This window comes from Centruroides vittatus, unplaced genomic scaffold (assembly GCF_030686945.1).
Source record: "Centruroides vittatus isolate TY-2023 unplaced genomic scaffold, ASM3068694v2 contig_749, whole genome shotgun sequence".
Lineage (NCBI taxonomy): Eukaryota > Metazoa > Arthropoda > Arachnida > Scorpiones > Buthidae > Centruroides > Centruroides vittatus.
The window spans coordinates 370,340-396,836 of NW_027122485.1; the positions used below are offsets into that span (position 1 = coordinate 370,340).

General features: G+C 29.0%; 1 protein-coding gene across 2 annotated transcripts in view; it reads left to right on the forward strand.

Annotated features, from left to right (window-relative positions):
• Positions 1 to 18,474: 18,474 nt before the first annotated feature.
• The window catches only part of trbd (trabid), a 50,555-nt gene continuing 42,532 nt past the window's right edge, over positions 18,475 to 26,497 (forward strand). The window contains exon 1 of one of the 2 annotated variants that reach the window (XM_067277541.1): positions 18,475 to 18,505. The gene's annotated coding sequence lies outside the window, so the exon portion shown is untranslated. Of the gene's footprint in view, positions 18,506 to 20,154; positions 20,446 to 26,497 lie in introns of those variants that run through there. The other variant, XM_067277540.1, reaches the window with a different exon arrangement.

The window sequence follows — 26,497 nt, forward strand, 5'->3', positions numbered from 1 at the left end:
CATAACCGAAATCAGCATCCTCGTATGAAACGTAGTCCTCTTCATCAACGTTGTTCATGATACTTTCAACATTTGCATAAGATGGGGGGTAAAATTCTTCTTAACAACGATGAAGCAAAGTTGCGTAAATCTAATACACCGCAGCTATCGGCCATTTCCTTTTGGAAAAATAAATTTATTTTTTCAAAGTCACTCAGTACCGGTTCCATGAATGTTAAATACAATTTGTTCGCAGCATCAGAATACATAGCAGATAGTTCTCTTGCATAATATCTATCACAGTTGAAAAAAAACATTTTAAAATGCAATTGTAAAGCATCCCATTGATGTAGAATTCTCTTTACGAAGTTGCTTCTTGCTAGCCACCGTGTAGAAGAAAAAGGAAGAATTTTTAGGGGTTCCTCACCATCATTTATCAATTTGTATAGCTCCATATAGGGATCACAGCGCAATGCAGATCTGTGAAACCAGTTATGTTTCTCTGAGCAAATAATCTATATTTCCAGGCGAATTGCCTGGAAATATAGACGTCGACAGGGCGGTGACAGAGCATAGATATGACGTTGCCAAAAAAAGACACGCCACCAGGGCGGTGTGGCGTACGTCGGCATGGCGCCGACGTACCCCCACGGACCCCGATATAAGAGCAGACTTCGATAACACCAGATTCATTAAGAAGTCGTTTAAAACGGACCACATCAGGGCTTTGGAGACCCTTGAGATTTACAAGGCTACCAAATCGGGGAAATGTATTAATTTCAAGGAAAGTAACGTATTATCGTACGCGTGGCGATATATCTCTGAGGTGCATCCACATTGTAGTCATGTTTTATTCCTGTTTGGATAAATTGCGCCGTTATTATGGTAGACTCCTGTCTATTAAATTTACGTTGTATCATTCATCATTACTGCACGCTGGAGATGTTCGATCTTTTGAATTTTGAAAGCGTTCTATTCTCTTCGCATTCCATTATCAAAACCGTCAACGAACCTGACGAAGATCTCGGTGGAGAATCGAAAACGTTAGTTTATTTGTTAACTTTCGTCTTGTGTACCGGGAATTTTAAGGTTGAAGAGGCTAGAATGGCAGATGCACTTTATTAATAATACATTTTGGTTATCCTTCTTCATGCGTGTGTAGAGTTATTAATACCGCACAGGTTAGATGCACCATCAGTTGCAATAGCAAAGCATTGTTGAATATCAATATCAACATCAGACAGTGTGTAACAACATCATGCAGTGCCTCTGAGTAGTAACTGTGACAGGAATTAATCAGAGAAATTGAGACACTATTCGATTATCCTTTCAGTTATAATATCTGATACACAAGCATAAATGTTTCACACAAGAAATGTCGGTTGATTCATCAATGATAGGAGAAAAACGTGATTCTTAATATTCTCAATTTGTTCTTGTAGCAGTGCAGGAGAAATGACATTCTTAATAATAGCAGAGCACTTCTATGCATTTTTAAACTTTTTGTGTATATCGCCATCGATGATGAACTCGACGAAGAAAATTCATTTTTTACCTACTCTGTTAAATGATCAACATTTCTAATGCTTGTATGGCAGGCAACAAACGCGGCTAACTTGAGTTCAAGTGTAGTGACCATACACTTTTCAGAAAATATGGTTGTCAACCTTTGTTGAGACGACGAAGTTATGCACGCAGCATTCTTAGCATGTTTTGCAGTAGATGTGTGTTTGCTTAAGTCACTTTTGTGGGCTCTGAGATACTCTTTACAAAGTTTACAGTATGCTTTTTCAGTCATACCTCACTTCTTCGATCCATTTGCTAAATTCTTTATCTGTGAGTCATGAATTTCGAAAGTTTTTATTGTACTTACTCCACTTACTCATTATGCTGGTATGAGCAATACAGTAACACAATTATATTTGCAATGTTCACGTTTATAAATTACCGTGCAATTACTAGACCCAGGGACTCACCGAGACAACACGATCCGTTATACTGCAATGGCGCGAACTCAACAAATGTCTAGTGTTGCCAGATCTGAAGTTACTAAAACGTAACATGTTCGATACTCGTTTAATTCTTGTTTTAGTACTTTTTAGTACTAAAACATAAATTAAACGAATATCAAACATGTTACATTTTAGTAAAACTATCATTCATTGCAGATAGAAATATTGAACAAACAAAACTGTAAGTAAAATAAAAAAATATAAAAACCGACGGACCATGGCCGACGGTAATACATTTAATTTCATTACACTTAATTGTATAAATAAAGTTACAATGTTTAACAAAGATAAAGATATTTTGCTTCGTTTTCCATCTGTTCGCTCCAGTAGACAATACACAATTTCGCAAGCAAGGTCGCCTCCGTCTTGTGAAATTGTGTATTTTCTACTGGAGCGAACGACAGATGGAAAACGAAGCAAAATACTGTATCTTTATCTTTGTTAAACATTGTAACTTTATTTATACAATTAAGTGTAATGAAATTAAATAAAACTTTATTAGTTTTGTATAATACAATAAATGTTTTGCGATTTTATATATGAAAATAAAAAAGTAGCGTATTTTTAAGATTTGTAGCCTGAAGATAATTAAAAATAGCCCAAAAAGTACGTGTCGCCATTTGAAATTTTTGTAGCGAGGGCACTTAAAAAGTAGCCTAATCCGCTACTTGTAGCTCAATCTGACAACATAGCTCTGGGGGACCCGGAAATGAATTTGGACGGGTCGATAAATCCCCGAAAAACAATTTATAACAATTTATAAAATAGGAAAAACAATTTATCGAAAACACACAACTGTTAGAAGAAACATGTTACAGAATTTTTAAAATATGAATTTCCATGAAAGAACTTTAATGGAAAACATCTATTGTTTTGTATAATTTGTAACGAAACTTTCGCCGGTTTCAAGCTCTTAAAGATAATTGGAAACAAATTATTTAATGCCCAGCACATCGAGAAAGCTATTAGTGTATATTTCAATATACACTATTGTGTATTTCCAACTCCCTCAAAAAAATTTTAAAAATTTTTATTAAAGCAAAATATAAAACGAAACAACGCTTTTGAAGATTGATAATTGAAAGCATCGACAGAAAGCAGACAAATGCCAAACACAACAAACCTCAGACAACGGGTTTTTTTTCTAATTCTTTCCGCCTTGTGGACCCTAAGACGGTCTTTTTTTAACAAGATCATTATGGGTTCAGCCAGGTCTGCAACGAAACAGCCGGACAACGAGGGACGGAGCCTGACATATTCGGACGGGTGATTCGTTCGAATATGTCACCCCCGAAATATTCTTGGATTTTTCGACCCGTTCGGATTTGATCCCGGGTTTTCCCAGAACGGTAAGCTAATACTTTAACCACTCGGTCACCCGGCCGTAGACGTGGACAGAATCCTCGAAAAGCTAATTGTCCGCACAAAAAGCAAACTGTTTAGAACTCTGCAAATCTCTACTAAGAAACGGAGTATGCTATTGGTTTGCTTAATTAACTGTTTGTCACTTACAAGTCTGTTCACTTGAGCTAACTCTTATTTTCAAGATTTTTATGCGTCATTCTAGAATAGATCTTCTGCTGACATAGCATATGGTATAATTTCAGCTGCGGAGAACGCTTTTAGCGACAAAGAGAGGAAAATGACAAGAATCTGAAATTTATTACATGTAGTAAAAAATTAACGTAAGTAAACTTTAAAACAATAAAACCACATTTTCGCGGAATGACCGTCAAGCCGGTCTATTCGGGGTAGACCATGAAATAACATATATTTCCGTATGGTAAAAACTGGCGTGTCGGTTTATCCCGGGGGGTATGCCAGCATGCCAGTTTAAGTGAGGGTATACATCCCTCTCTAGAGGGCGCATTAAAAAACGAATGCGTTTTTATTCTAAAACTGTGACACTGTCAGCAGTACATCAAAAACTCCGATTATACGTTTAATTTCTTCGTTTTGTCTTCTTTCTAAGAACATAAAATACTCCTAGAATGCCGAAAGTGCTTTTTTATATGTATTTTATTGTTATTCGATTCAAAAACGCAAAAATAAACGCATTAAATTTAAGAAACTGGCTAAATTATCTCAGCTTACACTGATTAACATTGGCTTTGTGTGAAATTTGAGAGAAAGGTATTATTTTTAGGTCAAGGTAGATGGTCAGTGTAACCCACACTGACTAACTACTACTACTACTACTACTGTTACTAGTTACTACTGTTAATTGTAGGCCGGATGGCCGAGCAGTGAAGGTGGGATTGAATCCGAACAGGGTCGAAAAATCCCCAGGAATTTTTTGGGGGGTGGTCCGACCGGATATGTCCAGCCCCGTTCCTCACCACCCGGCCGCCCCATTGTGGGCCTGTCGAATCCATAATGGGCTTGCTGAAAGAGGCATTCTTAGTGCCCATAAAACGGAAAGAGTTTGAAAAAATATTATTAATGTTAATAAATCATTTATTATTTTGTAAACGAAAACTCTCTTCCGTTAAAATCAGAAGAGAGTTTTGATTAAATTACAATGTTATTATTTTACTGTACTTGGAAGAATGTCTTCTTTAACGTTTAATTAACAACTAGTTTTGTTAGATCTGATTAATTTTATATTTTAGTCATATTATAACCAGCATGCCGGCATGCTGGTTTCCCTCGTTTTTATGCGTCATGCCGATGATTCCTCGAAAATACAGTAATAAAAGATATTTAAAAGGCCTATATATAATTATATCGTAAATTTTTTATTATTATTTATTAATAAATAAATAATAGAAAAAGAAAAGTCTTGGTTGGAAGAAAAGCGTCGAAAAATAGTCTACTTCAGATAGAAAACTCTAAAGCATAGAAAATTGAAAAGAAGCACACAGTCTTTTTACAGTCAGTGCATTTGTTGTTTTTATCACAAATGTCACTCATTAACACTGTTAAAGTTTTGAAATTAGCGATTCAGCAGCTGAATTTGGGACTGCAACAGCAATTTTGTTAGAATAACTTTGAAAACATGACGTTTGACTCGTGTAGAAATATTTAAGAAGCTGAGATTTTTGAGTTGCGAAGTGGATGCAGTTATTCCTCTTGATCGTGACTCTAATTATTTAAACGTAATTAGTCTGATTCGATTACTCAGAATACCATTTTTAGATATTCAGAACAATTCTCTCAAGTAGCCAATTATATTTTTTTCTTAGCATTCTGTGGTGCCCACCAGTGGCCAAATGGTTAAAACCATTGAACAGTCAAAGTTGGTACTGGGTTCACAGGCTGGCCATTTTCCTCAGGTTTTCCTCACTTTAGTAACACCTAAATAGGGACCAGTTTCTCCTCAAAATACGTCCGGGAGGCATCTTTCCTCGGCATATCGCTCATGTGTTGCGTTGCCGTAAATAAAAAAACTTAAATCTAAACCTTACATTCTGTGCCTCCGCGAACGGTCTTGATCACATAAATTATAAGAAATTGACATATTTAGGCAATCGAAATTGCAAATTTGTAAAAGTTTTGCGTATCTCTGGAGGTAGATTTTTCTTGAAACGCTGGCTCAGATACTATTAAACAATATACAAGTAAAAATTACTCAAACAGACACACAAAAAAAGAACAGGATACATATTTGATTTCAGTAGGGGAGAAAGGAAATATGAACAGTGTGGTCTCACTGGAATTGAGTTATCGAGTTATCGTTACTTTTTTATTATATCCAATTATACTATAGAAACATTAATTATTACTTAAATTTCTTATCAAATATCCGATTACTCTGTTGAAAGATGGCGAATCTTCTCTGTACACAATCTTATTTCTGTGTGAAAACACTATTAATTAATTAAAAATCTTTATGCAATTTTTCATTTATCAGAAAAAATATTTATGAAATCAAATTTTGATCATTCTACTCATTCAAAGTTTATAACACAAATAATTCATAAAATCTGGTTTGATATTTGAAAGAAACGATTTTTTCGAACGATAACTCTAATCGAAGCCATAGGCAGTAATTTCATATGGCTTCCATTGAAGTTATCGTTCGAATTGGTCAGATGCATAATTATTATGCATGCTGACCAATATCTGTCTAATAAATTTGTATAAAGTTAATTGTAATGACGATTTTTTTATTATACAGTCAAACCTCTGAATAACGGCCACTGCTGAAAACAAAAAAAATGATCGTTGTTTAGATGTTGCCGTTGTTGGAAGGTGGACGTTATTGTTAGTTCGACTATATTTAAAATAAGCTTTTCTACTCTTTTAGCCTATACTTTAAAGTAAATTACTTTTGTAAATTAGCAGACAGAACATTTTAATATTGCATAATTGTTAAAGCTATTTGATAAAAATATAATAGTTACGTTTTTTTGAAAATCAATAATGCTTTTTTTAATATGTTGTTGTATTAAAGAAAACATTATTGTATTTTAATTAGAAAAAAATATTTTACTGTTAAAATAGTTATTTCATTTAATGTACAGTATTAATAATAATTTATATTATAAAAAAATAACTTTTTTCTGACAAATATTAAAATCTCTGTCCATCTCTCGAATGTCGTAATGTATTAAAATCGAGCATTTAATATTTTATTTATAAGATATTTTTATAATTATAAAAACATAACAACAATGGTTCGATAAATGAATGAAATAAGGTAACACAACACTTGAGAGATATGGTAAGGGGGGTACCTCCCGGTCAAGGTCCTAGAATATATTCTAGGACAGGGGTCCCCAACCCTATGCCCGCGGGCACCATAGCGCCCGCCGATCGTTTTGTGTGTGCCCGCCGCTGTGCGACCACGATAAAAATAAAATTATTTCAGTTTTCAGTAAAATGCTATGTAAAAGTTTTCTCATTTTTAATGATTAACCGCACAAAAGTAGATACGGCATCCAACACAGATAAAAGCACAAAGCGAAACGCGACCGATCTCTTTTTCCCCTCGTGCCAAATCTTCGCCAACCAAATTTCCCATACCTAAAATGAAACGAATCAGTCCGTTTCTATGGTTGCCGTGACAACGCAGACATTTGTCTGGAGCTCATCCGGCGTTGCCATATTTGGCCACTTTGCACCAAATTTGGCTACCCTTTTTTTAGTTTGGCGTAAAAAATATCATTTGGCGCATTGGCTACTTTTGGGTTACATAAATTTGACGTGGCTACATTTTTGGCTACATATTATTTATAAATATATTATTTGAATAAAAATCACTTTAAAATGGTGTTTTGTCGTTTTTGATTAATTACAGACCCAAATAAAACAAATATTTGTTTTATTATGTTCTTCAAATTATGCCTTTTTCAAATACATTTTTCTTTGTCTCTTTTATAATAAATGAATATATCTATATCAGGTGATGAGGGACGGAGCCCGACATATCCGCTTGGACCATTCCGAAAAATTCCTGGGGATTTTTCGACCCGATCGGATTCGATCCCGGGTCTCTCCAGAGGGGGTAGGCTGGATGGTAGAGATAAAAATTCTGGATCTTCAGAACGACATTATCCTAAAATCCATTGTATCAGATGAGAAGTTCTGGAATATAGTTGAAAGAAACAAATTTCCATTCTTGAAAAAAGCAGCATATAAAATAAAATAGTTTTTCGGTTCCACATACTTGTGTGAATCATTGATTTTATAATGTTCAATGTCGAAAACAAAGTACTGTACAGATCACGACTTACAGATGAACACCTTGACGATTGCTTACGAGCAGAAATAACATCATACTCTTCTAATTACGAAGCAATGGCCAATGAAATGCAATGCCAAAAATCACATTAACTTTGAGATTTACATTTTTTTATAAAGAATTTTTATACTTTGTAGATTTTGTATGCATTGTTTAGTAATTACTTGTTTTATAAAAATTATTGTTAATATTCTTGTGTATGTTAAATTACATTTTTGGAATTAAATGTTTTTTGTATATTATTTGTATGTATTATTAACTATGTCCAATTCTAAATTCACCTTGAAAAAATAAATGGTGCTCGCCGTCCGACCGGTATTCTAAAATGTGCTCTTAGGTACAAAAAAATTGGGGACCCCTGTTCTAGGACCTACCGCCTCCCAGTAGGTCCGGCGGTACCCCGACCCCTGGCGTTACACACGTGAAAAGAAAACACGGCAATTCCGCTTGACCAGTCCGTTGGTCTGGCGTGAACTCGCGACCCAATGATTGACAATGAAATGACAGTTAAATTAAACTGCTCTATATGTCAATTATAAGAAACTTTATTACTATGATGCAATTAGCATTTTCTTTACACTTAGTATTTTATTTGCACACACTAATAGGTGAAAATATATTTTTGATCATAATAATGAAAATTTGCAAATGCTTTATTTAATAATGCAATTTCGGGAAGCGACTGAAGCATTATATTTAAACGTTGTAATGTACAACCTAAATTAAAAGCGGGAGCACATTGTTCATACGATAAGATTTTTCCAAACCCGAGAAACAAAAAAGACAGTTCTTTTATACATTTATTTTCCCATTTAGGATAGCATTTCTTCATGAAACCAGAAACCTTCGAAAACACCTAAAATTGTAGAATTTAAACTTTAAATTTAAAGACACATTTAATTAATAATAATAAAATATAAAAATTACCACTTTTGGATTCGCCTCGACGTTAATTAATTTTTTGCGAGGATTTACAGATGTGTAACAATAGTCAGCAAGATTGTCAACGGAACAATTTTTTAAACAGCACGATTTTATGAGGGTCTTTGCTTGGTTATCTAAAACATTTGAGCAATTACTTCTACATGTTATTTAAACAGGTTAAAAATTAGAAAATAATTAAAAATGTGTGTTACCTATCTGTTCGTCGCTTAAGAAATCTTTGCATACAACGGCTAAAACAAGTCGACCTTCCGTAAGTTCACATACGTAAATTTGCCTGCTGTAAGCATTTGTATAGAGAAATATAAAAAAAATACTACCAGAGAATTTCCACATTGTGATATAAAATAAAACATTTGTAAAAATGAAAAATACAAACGCGTATAAATACGTTATTTGAAAGAAATATGATAGGCAATTTTTTTATCCGTAGATTTAAATTCTAAATAATATTTATCAAACTTTGAAAATTGTTTTTCATAATTCTAAAAATATAGAATAATAAAAATTTGACAAACAGCAAATTGTTTATAATTACGATTTTGTAAAATGTAATGAAAATATCGATACAATATCCACGGAAAAATAATAATGGAACATTGTTATACATCTGTTCTTTATTTTTCATCTTCATTTGCACATTCTGAGATCTATTTTACCTATTCTGAGGTTTATTAAAATAAACTTATGTAAAACTGTGTTCAGCAATTATTATAACTTTTTCAGTATTATATTTAGTATCTATGTTAATGCACTAACACTACATTCATTGTTTGTACGTAATAGAAAACAGCGATTACGATAGGTTTTGTACAGTTTTATAAAAAGAGGGAATTCAAGATTCAAAAGATAGACTTTTTCCTAAAGCTTAACAACAAGAAAGTCAGTCCCTCTAAACAGTTATCTTTCCAATCAGAATAAGTACGATAATTTTTCCTCATAAAATCGTAAAACCGTCGGAAACCTCTAAAACTACGTAGAGTTCAAGGTTGTCGTTATTTTAATATTTAATCATTCATTTGACATTAAAATCTGAATATATTTTATTTAGAAACTGGTTTTAATAACACCTGCACGTCATAAATAATTTATAATAAATTTTAATTAAATTGTTTTTATTGACATGTTTTATAACACTTTTTGCAACAGCTTTGATTAGATCTATAATTTTGTTAAACGGAATTAATTTAAACTTTTTAAATTTAAATCATTATCATTATTTTTTAAATCGAATGGCGAGAAGCAAATGATTTCTTGTCTACATTCCAAATGAATCAACACAGCATTCCTAGATTCTGTAAATATGTAGGCGGATTTGGAGTCAAATCAATTGTAGTAATAGGTGTTAACCAATTCTCAATTTCAAAAGATTTTTAAAAAATATGCTACGTTCAAAGGTATAAAAGATGCAAGTATACTTTTTAACCTATATTTTTTTATATGAATGTAAGTATAAAAGGTTTAATACTGAGATATCAGTAACACTATTCGAATTTCATTTTAGAAAAGTAATCGAATGGCAAAATGATTTGCTAAATACTAAAGAATTTTGATCGGCTTAAAGTAAAAAAATAGGGATAATGTAATAGTAGCCTATCTTTAAATCATCTCTTGAACACTATAAAAATAAATAAATAAATAGTATCCTATCAAGTACAGAAATTTTATAATATATGTACACCAAGGTCGTGTACATGAAGAGTTTGGAGGTTTAACTTCTCCCATTTAGGAAGAATTAAAAATATTAAATAAAAGGAATAACTTATATTTAATTTGTACCTGTTTAGTTCCTCAGTCGACTGTGCTATGTTACTCTATTTATCTATATTGTAGAAATTAATAAACTACGTTATGAAAAAATAATGTTTTTTGTAGACTTTACCTTTTCAAAAATTATGAGCATAGTATTGATATAAACTTTTATCAATACAGAACGCTGTTTTTAATATTCGGAACTAAGAATGGTCTTCCATGGTTATTTTTTTTCTTAAAAATATGATTAAAAATAATTTACATAACATAAAAATAGTTGCAGTGATCATTGTATATCAGTCATCGTATATAAACACGATGACTGATTTTTTAAATGAAAATCTTGTAAAGCAAAAATAATATCATAATTAGAATCGATTATCTGCAGTCTATTTTTAGAAAAAATATCAAATATCAAATATCAGCGGCTTCCCATCACTATATTCTCCGAAAACAACCACATCGATTCGTAATGTTCCTAATGTCGTGAATCTTACTCTTCAGTCAGTAAACTGTTGTTTCTCCAGCTTGACATTCCGAACACGAAGAACTATTGACTGCTACTTATTGGTGAATAGCATGGGTGTGATTTGCATGTATTTATCTGAAGTAGTGGACACGATACCGTACATACTGTATTACTAAAATGTTACTCATTGTAAATAATAATATAAAAAATGAGTTGGTGACACGAAACCGGTAACTCTAAGTCAGCGACAAACATAATATATAGGGTGTTTTTTGAATGTATGAAATTTTTTCATTTTTAAGACACATAGAACACGCTGTTAAAGTTTTGCAAGACTTTTCAAAAACTGTGTAACGAACTTCCCACCGTTTCGCCGTAGTAAAGGATGAAGCCATTTCGAGTACTTCGTCGTATGCGATAGGACCTCTAAATAGGGAAACCGACACATCCGCCATGTTGAATCCAAAATAACCGACTCGCGTCGCGTTTACCGTAAGTTTTGTGTCGTGTAAGCGCTCTTTAGTATAGCCTATTCTTTTGCATGTATCGCCTTCGTACGAAGGGCTGTTCGGCAATTAATCGTCAAAATAGGTGGACCTAACATAGTGACGTAACGAACATAACCGGCGCCCAGGGCACGACACTTTATTGGCGCCTCCCTCCCCCTCCAGAAACACATATAGTAATATAATATATAGAATATACTCGTAATAAGAATATTATACAAATAATAATAGAATGTAGTACCTGCCTTAAAATATCTATAAATTATTACGAATAGTTACTATTTCCTTCATGCCCTCCTCTCGCTATGCTACTGACCTAACAAAGTTAAACTTTTTCTAGTTACGAAATTTTTTGAACGAAGAGATGTGCAATGAATTGTGGTCGAAAGAATTGGTATTTGCTGCCATCTGCTAGACTTTAAACTATTTGAATCATCTGCCGAAAGTAAATAGAACAAAATATTTAAAATAAAAACAGATATAACTTAAAGACGAGAATTCAATGAAAAGGCATATAACATTTCTAATTTATTTATAGGTGTTAATTTCATTTAAGCTACTTCGTATCGACGCAACAAGCGACAGGCACGGGATGGGTAGTTTCGTTTAACGACCATTTTCAGGAATAATATTAAAAAAAAAGTTTAAAAATGAGGATAAGTTTAGATTAGATTCGAAAAACAAGCTGACTAAACGCAACACGAAATAGATCGTCAGACAAAATGATCCTCATCCGGCGTGCTCATGATCACTGTTTTGCCCGAACTAAAAAAGATAGTTTAATTTTTAATTGCAATTTTATAAAATGAAAAGGATTTATTATTAAAACCATGTAAACTTATGTTCATTTATTTATGCAAATTAACAAAAATACATCTTTTGGTCACGTAGTAATATATAATTTAGGCTAGTATTATTCTCAGATACATGGAATAACAATTCCAAAATTATTGAATATTGCTATATTGTATAACTACACAAAATACCAGAATTTCATTAGTTCTAGTATGTTATTATACATTATACATACTTTACGTGTATGCAACGCATGTCCATGCATGCAGTCCATTCCTACTGCACAAATATCAGTTTTGTTTTGGCCAAGCCGATAAATCCTAGCATTAATAAACTGTTCTAAAAAACATAAATTGAAAATAAGAACAATAACACAAATCCGTATAATTATTTATAATTTTAATCACCGTTAAATCTTAATCATTAGACATGCACAGTGTGAACAGTGAGCCCACATTGACGTAATTTAGGCCTACTGTGTGTGACAAGTCGCCGCGGCTGTGGATTTTAGTTTAAATGATAATACAGTAGAGCATCGATTATCCGACTTAATTGGGGACTGGGGTTGGTCGGATAACTGAAAAGTCGGATAACCAAAAAGTATGAAAAAATACATTATTAGTATAGTGTATTAGGCCTGGTTTAAATACTAGCCTCCCTTTCATGGTCGAGCCAGTGCTGCCAGCTAAAACATGCAAAAATTTAACAAAAATAATATTAAAGTAGCCAAGACATAACCAAATATTGTAGCGCCACATCACTAGCGGACATTTGAATTTGCTGACTAGAACGCGGTCGGTTAACCGATAAGTCGGTTAATCGGGGGTCGGATAATCGACGCTCTACTGTATTGATATTGCGGCTGCATAAAAAAATACAGTATCTACTATATATATTCAATACAAATGATAAATCCTAGAAACATTCCTTCCGTAGCTTTTTTTCGTTGACCGAATAAAATATACAGTAAAACTTCAGTAAACCGGAATCACATGGTACGAATTTTTTCCGGTTTGGCAGGTTTTCGTATTGAACAGGTTCTTTTTTAACACAGAAAATCGCTCTGTTCCGAACAATTTTTTAGTTTCGGCTGTTTTCTTCTTTATTGATGTTCCATTTTCGCAAGTTTTATCGTACACTGTGTAATTTGGGTAAATATTTTAACATAACCAGAAAAAAAAAATACTTATAAAACCCAGAATCGGACAATTAATTACTGCACAAATATGAGATTACCATTGCACAATTCAAAATTTTCGTTACACATTTTGTGTCAGTTGAACGATAGAATATGCGCTGAAATAGGGTAACTATACTAAAAAAACAAACAATACTTTTTAAAAGACAATTAATTTTATTTAACTTTTCCCGCCCTGTGGGCACTAAGAGGGCCTCTTTTAGTAGGACCATTATGGGTTCGGCCAGGCCCACAAATGGGGCGACCGGGTGGTGAGGGACGGGGCCCGACATATCCGAACGGACCACCCCCCGAAAAATTCCTGAGGATTATTCGACCCGTTCGGATTCGATCCCGGGTCCCCCAGAGCGGTAGGCTGCCACCTTTACCGCTCGGCCATCCGGCCGTCGGGTAACTATACTAAAAAAAACAAATAATACTTTTTAAAAGACAATTAATTTTATTTATTAACTTTTAAATATTAATGGCCTGTAGATATTAAAGGGGCCTTTTTCCATATCCATCCGAATTCGATCTGGCTCGCAATGAAGGTAGCCGGGTTAGAAAAGTCGGAGTCCGACATATCCGGGACAGGCCGTCCACGAAAACCTATTACATGACAGTTAAAAAAATCAAACGAAGAAAGTATTTCTAGTAAAAGAAAAGTATTTGAATCTCAAAATTCTAGATCTGTGGCATTCAAATTGTTTCTCGAAGTCTTAGAAATTTTGCAAACACACGAGAAATTTTTATTTTTATTAAAATATTGAAAAATAGAAGTGACTATATCTTATGTATTTGTAAGAAGTTTTATTACTTAAACAACAAAACAAATATTTTTCACAAGTTCTTTAAATTTTATTTTTTAACAAATCAATATTGAAAGTTAAGAGAAGGTTCAGTAATGTTTTAAAATCACTGATTTAGATCAAATGCATACACTTCAAGACAATTTTAACAATTTTTAAATTAATGGTTATTTAAAACTACCCTTTCTACTTAATCCTGTTTATAATTTTATTTTACAAAGTCATTTAAATTGAATTCGAATTGCTCTGAAGATTCTAATTCTTTTTCTTAGAATAGCAAAATATCAAAACGAAGACTCGAAATTATCCGAACGGATTTTTTTGCATTACAGTAGTATTCACGATATAATGACGATAACGTTGAATTTATATCGATTATTGAACAAATGTATATGTTAAAATTAGAAGCTAAAAATGTTATGCCTAAAACACACTAAAAGCCTACTTGTCATATAGATTATAGAAAATCAGTTACTGTTTATTTTAATTTTTATTTATATGTGACATATTTTATATGTTACATATAAAATATAAAATACTTTTCATTGTATATCACAAAGAGAACATACATATGAAGAAATCTGAAGTTTCTATTTCCCTGCACGGACCAATTCAACCGTGTTTTTCAGGGTTAACCAGCTTGAATACTTTATTTATCTGCAAATCAAAGCGTTATGCTTGGTTGGTAAATTAATTGTTTGATCCTAACTAAACTCTAAACATAATAGAATGAAAAAAATTCTGGAAATCATTCAACTTCTACTTAGGTAACTTTCGTTCATGACTTTGTGAAACTTAAAAAAAAAAAACATTTATATATTATTAGCATGATCATAATGCGAGCAATTTGCCTACTAATACTCACATAAGATTCAAACAGTAAATCATAATTTTAAAGTTATAAGTTAATTTTAAAAAGTAACATACTAATAGTATATTGTATGAAGAATCAACTCCTTACCTCTTCGACCATCTGACTTGCATTTTAATCATATTATGACATGAATAAGGAATTTCTGAAGTTATCTAAAGTGAAAAAATCAGTAAATATTTTAGAATATTTAAGAATTTTCTAAAGATATTTAGTATAAAATTACACGTAGAATTTATTCATTCAATAAAGTTTCGGAGAGAAAATATCTAAAATTTATTTTAATAAATATTGTATTTGAAAAATACAATATTAATAAGTAATATATATAAGCTCCGTTATTAATGACTGAAAGAAATGTTATACTTTTATTAATTAATTCATATTTGCAGTGTATTGACAAATTTTCTTGTTTTATATTTATTTAAACTTTTTGGTAATAATGAATTTGATGAAATTTTTGCTCTTTTAAAATGCGTATAGCTGCAAATCGTTCTGTAATTCAATAATGCTATTATCAGATAAAATAATAAAATAAAAATTTGGCTGAGATAAAATATTTAATAATTCATTTAAATTTAGAAACAGCTTTTTATTGTTGATAACAGTAATAACCAATTGGCAGCCCGAATGTTATAATGGTATCTTTCCAACTACCAAATACTGCAATGTCATTACAAACAGCCGGCGCAATATAATTTAGTTATCAAAAGATAGCTAACGAACGATAACTCATGAATATGTGGATCTCTACATACACCGACCTTCCGTAGGCCTATATACAGGTATACCTCGACTTACGTCCCTCTCGAGTTACGTCGTTCCCGATTTTACGTCGTTTGTCAAAAAAGTATATGGAAAAATAAAAATCAAGTTTAAGTCATTTTATTCGACTTTAAATCCGTCTGCCACAAACATTGAAGTCGTAATATCACTAGAAAAGCGTTAAAAGCACATAAAATCATATTAAAATATGTACATTTACAGTAAATGTTAATATAATCATCATAAATCCTAGAGAACGAAACATGAAAACATCTGTGTTCCTGTGTTGTCGTCTTATTTAGCGGTCTTTAAGTGCTCATTATTGGCGTTTAGTTACGACGTAAGTCGAAACTACGACTTACGTCGTACCTACACAAGTAAATTCGACTTACGTTGTTTTTCGACTTACGTCGCCTCTCCTGGAACCAATTACCGACGTAAGTCGAGATATACCTGTATAGGGATCTATGAATTCGTCAGTTATCTAAAGCGATTTACAAGCTAGCCTATTGCATAACTGAAATCTCATTGTGACAGAAATTAATTAAGTGCAAGTATTCGGAAATTTTGTATCGTGTAATTCGTGTATTGGTTTTTTACTAAGAAATTTGAACATACAAGTAAAAAAAAGTAAAAATCTCATTGATGCCAGAAATCAATTTGATCTGTTCTATAGTAGAGAAAAATGAAAATTTATGTAGTATATTGCTCTATACTATTCACTCTACTTTTAGGTTAGACGTAGAATACTTATTGAACGTAATAACTTAAATTATAAAATAAAGAACATTTAATTTTATTGACAACTGTGTTTTAAAGTAAATGTTGGGTATTGCGCATCTTCTATAGATACATGAAACGAACTGTATTGTACTAAATTCTCTTGTCAAAGAACTCGTAGAATAAATATATTTCGATTAATAGAGACTCTACTGTATTTAGTATTATGTAATAATACTAATAATATGATGCAAGTTTACGAATATTCTTATAATATTAAATACAAAAGAATTTGCCACTCCATTATAATTTACCGTATAAGCCAATGTATAATACCATTTTTTTTTTTTTTCCTTAAAAATTTGTCTCAAAGCCAGAGTGCGTCTTATACTCCAAAGTTGAGTGTGTAGACGGATCAAAATCCCATGGAACACAATAAAATTAGAGATTATTATTAAATCATTTAAGAAGTATGACATTAGTATTACTGACATTACTGAAGATAATTTATTATTTGAAGAAAGCAATGACTAAGTCAAATACAAATAAATGTTAGAAAACAGTTCTAAAAATAAGAATAAAATTTAAAACTATTTTTGTAATACATAATTATTTTACACAAAATTCAACTTACTACTATGATAGAAAATTTATTTAAATTTAAAGAAGTCCAAAAATTAAAAGAAATTAAAGTTTTTATTAAGTGATTTAAAATTATTTAAAATAGCGCAGTAAAACTATTATTAAACGCCAAAATTATAGGACTATAAAGGTACTTTTTCGAATACAATAAAATATTATAGAATTTGAATTTTATGTACTGTACTTATCCTGATCTTCGAATTTTTCTCGTAAAAAAGATATTTTCAACTGTTTTAAGATTAAAATATTTATCTTTTTAAGCTAGAAAGTTGCAGTTATTAAAATATAATTGTATAACCGTTTATGGAATTTTTATTTGAAAGAAAACGTTGAATTCTACAATCGACTGGATGTTTGCAGTTGAAACTATGACAGACTCTTTAGATTTATAAGAATTGAACTCATATAAATGTAACTTATAAGATTCCGAGATAATTTTAAAAAAATCTGTTTATTTTTAAATTAATCTTAATTTTAGACTTTAAAATTTAATATGAGATTATGAATATTACATAAATAATTTTCAAAATTTTTGTTATTTTCTGTAAATATAACTAAATTAACAAAATTTAAAAAATATATATTATAAAATTTAATAAAGAACAAATATATTTTAAAAGTAATAATTAGTAAAATAATTATTTTTATTTACTATCAAGAAACTTCAGATTTTTTAAATCGGTTTTATATAAATAAAAATATGTTCTTTAACAACACTACCATGACTAATTGAAACATTTTCTATTTCTTTGTGAAGGTCATAGCCTTAAAAGTTAAATTGAAAACTAATATTTCCGTTAAATAAGGAATAAAATACCTATAAAAATCAAATTTACATCGAAAGACAATTAGTTTTCGTACTTATTTTTATATTTATCTATTCAATAATGACGTCACTTTTCGATCTTTCAGGCGTGACTACTATATCTAATTATTGCACTATTAATGAGCAATTATGACTTCTATGCAACTATTTCACAACGTTAAAATTTACGACGTCAAACAATTAAATAAGATATATATATATGTGTACATGTAATAAAATTTGATCATATTATATAGTAGAAACATGCAATGAGATGACTCATTACAAAGTAAATTAAAAAGATGTAAATTGAGAAAAAAAATGCTAAATAATGTGAAAACTTGAATATTGTATGAATATATTTTATTTATAGTTCGATAAATGTTCAATTTAAAAATTTTTTCTAAATTTTAAAATAGAAAAATCGCATTTTTAAGTCTATTATTCCAAAATTATCATTGTAGATTATAAAGCATTGATAACTGTTGATAAGCAAATATTTATTCGCAGAAATTTTTAAATTTTGGAAATTCTGAAAATTAAATTTCCAAATTCAAATATTCGAATTATAAAATGTAAGTAGTATAATGAATGTATGCATTGCAGTACTAAAAACAATAAATTATATTTTATATTAGCAAGTTTTTACATTAAAGTTACACATGACTTTAGAGAATTTATATATAATTTTTACAATGAAAAACAAAAAATTCAGTATTTTATCTGTTCTTATATTTCATGCTATTTTAAGTATTGTTATCTTGCTTTCTTTCTTTGTGTTTTCGTATTAATTTATTTTATAATTTTAGAAAATCTGAAAAATGTCAACAAATGATTTTCTTATTATTTGAATAAGTAATTATAAATAATTTCTTCACTCAACTTCTTTTGTTTCTAATATACTATGATTTGCATTTCCAGTTCTAATATAATATTAACAATACAAAACGATTGAAAATATAAATATAACTACGATTAAAGTAATTTCACTTATTAAATTATGCTGATTCTTATTGGGAAATTAGATTAAATATCTCGAATATAAATTATTACAGTTGTATAAATTACACAAGAAAAACATATCTATCGAAACAGCTTAAACGTTACCATTCAAAAATTATCGATTAGTCATCTGAAAATCGAAACTAAATATGTCTTTTTATAGGTATTTTATATGATAAAGTTAATTTATAGGGTATCGATACCCAGGAGTTCATATTTTGATGAATTTAGGTCAATTATACTTTTGTATTTAGTTCAATTGCGCTATATTGGATACTAAATTCGTTTTGCTTCATTGAATGATGATAATGTATGAGTGAATTAAGATGTTACTTTTCAAAATTTCACAATTCATGAAATCAACGTGAAAAAATTTATCACAACATGCGTTATTCATAAAACTAGCGCATTTTTATTTTTTTATTCTTCTGTTCTACTTTCTAACAATAATAAAATTGATTTGATTGTAAACGGATTACAGAAGAATAAAATATGTTTAATCATACATTTACACCATAAAGAAACCTGAATTTTTATCCTTCATTTTGTCTTCTTGGTGAATTCTTTATTGGAAAAACCTACGAATAAAGATTTTAACTCGAATACCAGTGCTTTAATACAAACGATACTTATCTAATTGAAAGATTTCACACAGATATTAAATAAGTAGACCTAATATATTCTCTTAATACGTAAAATTTTTAATGTCTTGTCATCTTGATCACAATTTAAGAATAAAGATTTTAAAATAATGTATTTTAAGCACAGAATGTATTTAATCATTTAATTCATTCTTCGATTCTTTCTAAATCTTAGATTCGTGACATCATTTATCCTTTCAATAACAGATGCAATAAGCTACACCCCTTTTATCCCATACAAATTTATCATTACAAACTTTAATTTCAGAAAAAAAATCTCAAGCCTTAAGTTTAATGCTTTTATTAAACAAAGGAAAAAAAAAAAAAAAACAATTTTACGCTTTTGTCGACCACATACACTCATTCCTCTAACGAATATAACCTTTAACCCCTTAATCCGAGTCTCTACACATCATTCTTCTATAGAACTAATGCATTTCATAATTAATAAATAATCTTAATAAATGAAATTTTATTAATTAATATACTTAAAAATTATGAAATAATCAAATAAATCAACAGGTAATTATTCGCCATTAATTTGTTTTTCGTTTCTCGAAATATCTCGATCACGTGATCGGAAACGATTTGATCGAGCCGTTTACGTCACATGCCAAGATGGCGTCGTTTTGATTGAATTTTTAGCAATGAATTAGGCCTAAGTTATGTTCTGCTTCAATTTTCGCCTTGTATTTGTAGAAAAAACGGTTTTGGAAACCTAAAAACCCAATTATGCATAATATAAGTAACGTTATACCACACTGTCTTCCTTTTTGGATGCATTATATAAACAGAATTCCTTTCTTTTAATTGTAAAAAAATTTAGTTTCTTTGAATTTTGGTGAGGCAAAGAGATTTAACCGTCTGTTAAGGTAAGATACGATTTTATTATTCAATAAAAAACACAGTGAAAAGTATTTATCCGTCTATAAACTATTAAAACAATTTCATTATTATGCTTAAATGTATTTCATTGATTATTCTGTTGCTACTGTTGTCAGTTATAAATCAAAAATAAACACTGTTAAATGTAAGTACCATTATTGCCGTTCTTTACGGGTTTCGTATCTTAAATTAACCATTAATACGAACTTAACTTAAAGGTTAAATCTATCATAAATATAATATCCCTTTAAGGATAACCTCTGAGTACATCTGTAAATTTAGTATGAAGACCTACATTCTTTGAATGTTTTAATATTTATCAAATGATTAAGAATAGTTCCAATGAATCTGATGTAATTATTAAAATGGTTTATCATATTTTTTAATTATATAATGTTATTAGTCAATGATGTGCATGTATGTAGTAAAATTATTTTAATCTGAAAGTTTTGACATCAGTTTCTATGTATATACAGTATAGTTTTTATGAAATTAAACGTTAGGGTTGAATGGGATAATTTTAAATGTCTGTATTGATTTCACACTATTTACAATCTTTTTTAACTTAAGAAAGTACAGCTGGTTATTTCTTTTTATTAGCTTTGTTATCATACTAATACTAATCAAATATATATCTGTAATTATTCCTAATAGGTTGTTTTAGTAGACATAATAAAAAAAAATGTTTAAAAAAAATCTACATTTACATTTACCCCGTTGAGCTGGGTAAATTTAAATACTGTGACGAGTAGTTGTAAATTCTCTAGTTTTTGTGCTTAGAACTCTACATATCGGTGTTGTGTGTCGGGAAATTTTAAGTGAACACGAATCTTTAAGATGAAAAATGAATGAAATTGAGCAGTTTTATTTTACTAAACAGAACAAAAATAGATAAAAAGTTGCATTGACATACATCAGAATATGCTCAAATGAAATAATTTGATCCAAAACTTTTTTGTTTACATCCTATAAAAATTAGTCTAATAAAAGGGAAGGTCACAAGTTGTTACATGCCTTTTTTTAATAAAATCAGTAATGTATCATGTAACTATTATTATGTAGATCTCTGAGCCCTTTGTAAACTATTTGTGTTAATAGGCAATATATAAGAAAACTTGAAAAGAAGTACATCCATAATTAATAAGTAGTTTGCTTGAAACGCTTAAGGCCAATATATACTTTCATACCTAACAAGAGAAAATAACAAAGAACAAAAATAAAATAGATAAAAAAGACAAATTGTATTTTAACTAGAGACAAAATATTAAAGGAGATATTCAAAATATAAGGGATTTCTTCTTTATGTATGTTTGAGGCATTTTGAAATGAAAGTCTTTATTAGGTCTTATAGTTTAATAGGCTTCTTGACTGTCACTATACTGTTTGTTTGTATTTATAAATACCATATACAATTACCCCATTCTCTTCTTTTGGTGTGGGATAATTGTAAATGCCAAATTTTACAGTTTCTATGGTGCACAGTCAAAATAAAGAGAGAAAAATTTTACCTTAGTGTACTGTTTTACTAATTAATACAAAAATATGGTATAAAATTTTACTAATGATAGTAATATTTATATTTGTCGATGACACTTCCTAATCCTAAAATAAAAAAAATAGACATCTTGTTTTTAGTAAACAAAATAAAATTATAAATACAAGCATAAGATCATAATGTAAATAAAGCACCCCTTGTACTTTTAAAGAGTTTACAGCAGTTTTCAAATTGTGCTGTACGGTGACAGGAACAGTTTGCAGTTACCTCAGCCAACCCTATATAATGGCACTTTCATTGTAACTAATTTAAAATGCTTATTACATTTTTATTAAGTATTTTTTATGAAATTTTTTCAAAGAAGAAATTTTTGTTCTTATTCTTTGTAATAGTTAATCAAATCAATCAAATAAAAAAAACTTTGAATAAAAAATTTCTTGAAATTTTAATTCTGAAAATATTTTAAAAGATTAATTTTTTCTTAGTTAAATAGTAATCACTGTCTAAATTTAATCATTTATGGAATAGTTCATATTCCATAAATCATATTTGTTAAAACCTAATTTTAAGATATCATTATATCATTCAATTGTCCAATAATAAATTTATTTTGTGTATATATATAGGCCTATATATATAATAAGATATATAAATTACTGATTTTTGCTCCCTTTGTATTTTATGAAAAATACAATATACATTGAACAATATATAATGAAATGTGTTTTTTTAGTGAACTAAATGGAGTATTTTTTGATTTCATTTGAGATATTATGATAAAAACATAATTATTAGCACTTCTACTGATCACAATAGTTTATTGAAGAATTAAAGAGCAAATTATGTATGAGCATGATGTTTGTATTAAATAAATTTTAATACAGATTAATTAAAAATTTTATAAAATCTAAAAATACCACATGATTTTTATTGTATTTTATAACAGTATTGTATGATTATACAGGTTTAGTCATGTTTGTGGAAAAATATGTTTTTTAACTTTAGAAATATCAATCAGCTGATTACTGAATAAATGTGTATAGTATTTACAAGAATAATAAGTTTTAATAAGTATTGATTAGTGTTTGAAATAGAATAAAAAATTAGAGTTGTGATATTCCAGCATAATTAAAATTTTCTTTTTATTGTAGAGAGATTTAATTTCATTTGTTATGTAAATATAGAATTAAACCAAACTACTTTTGATTTTCATAATAATTTGTTTCAGTTTGTTTTTTCTCTAACAGCATATCAGATTTTTATATTAATCATTTTAGAAAATTTTGGTATAATTTTTCATTTATTTTTTTAATTGTGTATATTGTTAATATCTTATTAGAATATCTTACTAATATCTCATTATCTATATTAATATCTTATTAGAAAGAAAGATTAAAAATTTTTGTATTTCTTACGTAATTTAACTCTAGTTTTATTTGTAATGTAAATTCATAATTGTAGTATTATAAATAGTTTCAAATTCAAAAGAAATGAGATGAATATTTAAAGTTACTTTTTTTTAAAGATTATTTGATTTTACAATGATGTTTGTTCAATTTCAAACCACAAAGGTTCAAAAAGGTGTTCTTGTAATTTTTGTAACTAAAGGCTCAAAAAGAGCCAAAAACATTATGATAATTAAATTGGTTAACTTAAAAAGCAGCTTTTATATTTTGCATTTAAAGTTATTTAAATTTTCTATCATTTAAAAATTTAAAATAATATCCCAAATTATATCAAAAAATGTAATATTGCTTATTAACAATTGTTTTTGTAATAAACAAAAGTTTAAGAATTATCTAGTTATTTTGTTATTAAGTGAATAAACCAAGTTCCACTGTTCACAACTTTTTTGAAACAGATTACTATAATACAATAGGTACATTGGCTGTTTTAGTTAGGCTGCTGGAGGTTGCTTTAAGTGATTTATGCTTTCAAAGGAAGCAGCTCTACTAAAGCTGCTTCATTGTTTGTACACATATCCAAAACTTAAGGATGAACACAACTGCTAGCGGTGAAAGCTAGAAAAAGTCACTTGGTGACAAACCTACAATGATGTTGAATGTGTTGCATTGCAGTTTGAGGTGGACATATTCCATATTGATAGATCTCTCTATCTAAGTATTGGTAAGCACTTTCCATCCATTCTCCACCTATGTCTAATTGCTGCATGTATCTTTTTCATCAAAGACTTTTATTGCTTTGATTTGTAATATCCTATAAGATGTGTATTATTTTCTGTTAGATGTTGAGTAATACAGTTCTTGTCATGTTTGTCTATATTCATCTACAGTTCTCTCTATTAATGTACAAATGTTGTCCAATTTGAAGTTTTGGATATGTATGTAAATACTATTTTTTGTATAAATCAAAATATTTACTCAAAGATTCAAACTGTATCTGATGTTATAAAAATGACGTATCAACAGTTACCTGTAATAATAAGTATTTTCAGGTTTAAAATATTTTATTGATGCTTTATCATTAGTGGCAACCAGTGTAAATTTTGTCTTTTGTCTTTAGTACTTCTATACTTTGTTACATTAATGCTGCAGTGGCTATCTTAAAGCTGAAGGTAGAACTCTGATTATCTGAATGCTGATTACTCAAATATCCAATTATTAAAACTACTGCTTGCCCTCCCTCTTGCCTACTGATATAACACTGCAATTCTGTTGTCATGTGACTAAATGATTAGTGATTCCTATTTGCTGTGACAGATCCAAATGATCTGTAGGATTCTACTCACACATTAATTAATAAATAAATATTGTATGTGTACAATATTGTGCTGTTACCCTGTAATTTCAGTCTTTACATTTTTCTAAATTTTTGATTATATGAATCACCATCAGAACAAATCAATTCCGATAATCAGAATTTTACTGTACTAAATTGTCTTTTAATAAAGCTGCTTTAAACAGCTTTATCAGGCAACTTGTTTAATGCTTCTATAAATACTTTGTTGTAAGTTTTTACAAATAAAAAAAATGCAGTAGTTTTAAATAAGTAAAAAATTTTATTTATTTTAACTATTTTGAATATTATTCTTACATGTTAATTTATATGCTATTTAATTGTTTGTTTAAATCAGAAGGTAAATATTGTAAATTCAAGTCCAGTAAAAAAGCAAAAATAAAATATGTTAGAATGACAAAATTTGTCATTCCAAATAGAAGTTAATTTTTTCTTCAATAGTAAAGTCATTAATTTTCTCAACTACAAAAGAATTGCTTACCTAGTCATATTCAGTTTTTGCAATACCTTTACAAATAAAAAGTGACATCTTTGGATATTGCAATACCAATTTAGACTCTGTTTAAAATAATTTGATAATTGATTAATATTTTGTATTGAAAAATAATTATCTATGATTGTTAATAATAATTAAAGATTTAATTTACCACTTTTGAAATTGATGTTACTTGTTAAAATAAATTTCAAATTATTAAAAATGTTAATATAAATTTTGATAGATTAAAATCAATAAATGAGATTAGTGTAAAAATAAAATATATCATAGTTACTAATGGTTTTTAGTCATAAATAATGTACTTAATTAATTTTTTAAAATAATTAAGGAAATTAGTCTTTATCTAATGAAAAAATTACCCAGATTTGCATTGATGATATTTTTAGTCTTAATAATCCTCAGAAATATATAAATATTGTTTTTATAATAATCACTATCTTTAAAATATACATTATATAATGGCAATATTTAAATAAAAGTTTTTATGAGACTATTAGATGTCATATTTATTTTTACTTTTTTGATATTTTTGCAGATTTTGAAAATACTGTACATTTCGTCTTTAATAACCTTTATTAATAATCAGATAAAGTATGGTATGATGATGATGATAATTCTGATAAAGGAATGTTATTAAAAACATTACAAATATCAAAAATATTTTAACAAGAAAAAATAAAAATGATTAATTTCTACTGTGGCCTTGTTTCCCTTTGATAAAAGGTAGAGATGGAATGAGAAGAAAATACAATCATTTAAAGTGGCTCTAATCTTTATTTATGGAAAGAAATTTTTATAAGAACAGTGCTTTTTTATTTATAAACTATTTTATCATCCAATAGTGTCGAAGAATTGGCAACATTAACCAAAATTTTTTAATTATAAAATGAATTGAAGTAAAATACTACTGTCAGTAATCTAATTTTAAAAACCACTTATTGTTTTTATAAAACTATGATTCAATTTTTTTAAAAGTATAATTTTAATAAAAAATTTTAAAGTTTAACTAATTCAAAAGCATAATTTATATAAATATCTTTTGTGTAAATGTTCCTTGTTACAGTTAACCATAATGAACAATTAAATTTGAGAACTTTATTTTATAATTTTAGACATGCATTTGAGATTATTAAACTTTTTTTAGTCTTTTAATAATCTTCTGAATGAAAATTGATAAAGATCTTAATATATTTCATGATTAATTTATTCTTATTAACAACTTTACTTTCAGGCAATTTATTATTATTCATTCTGTATGATTATTAATCATTATATCTGTTAAGTAATTATG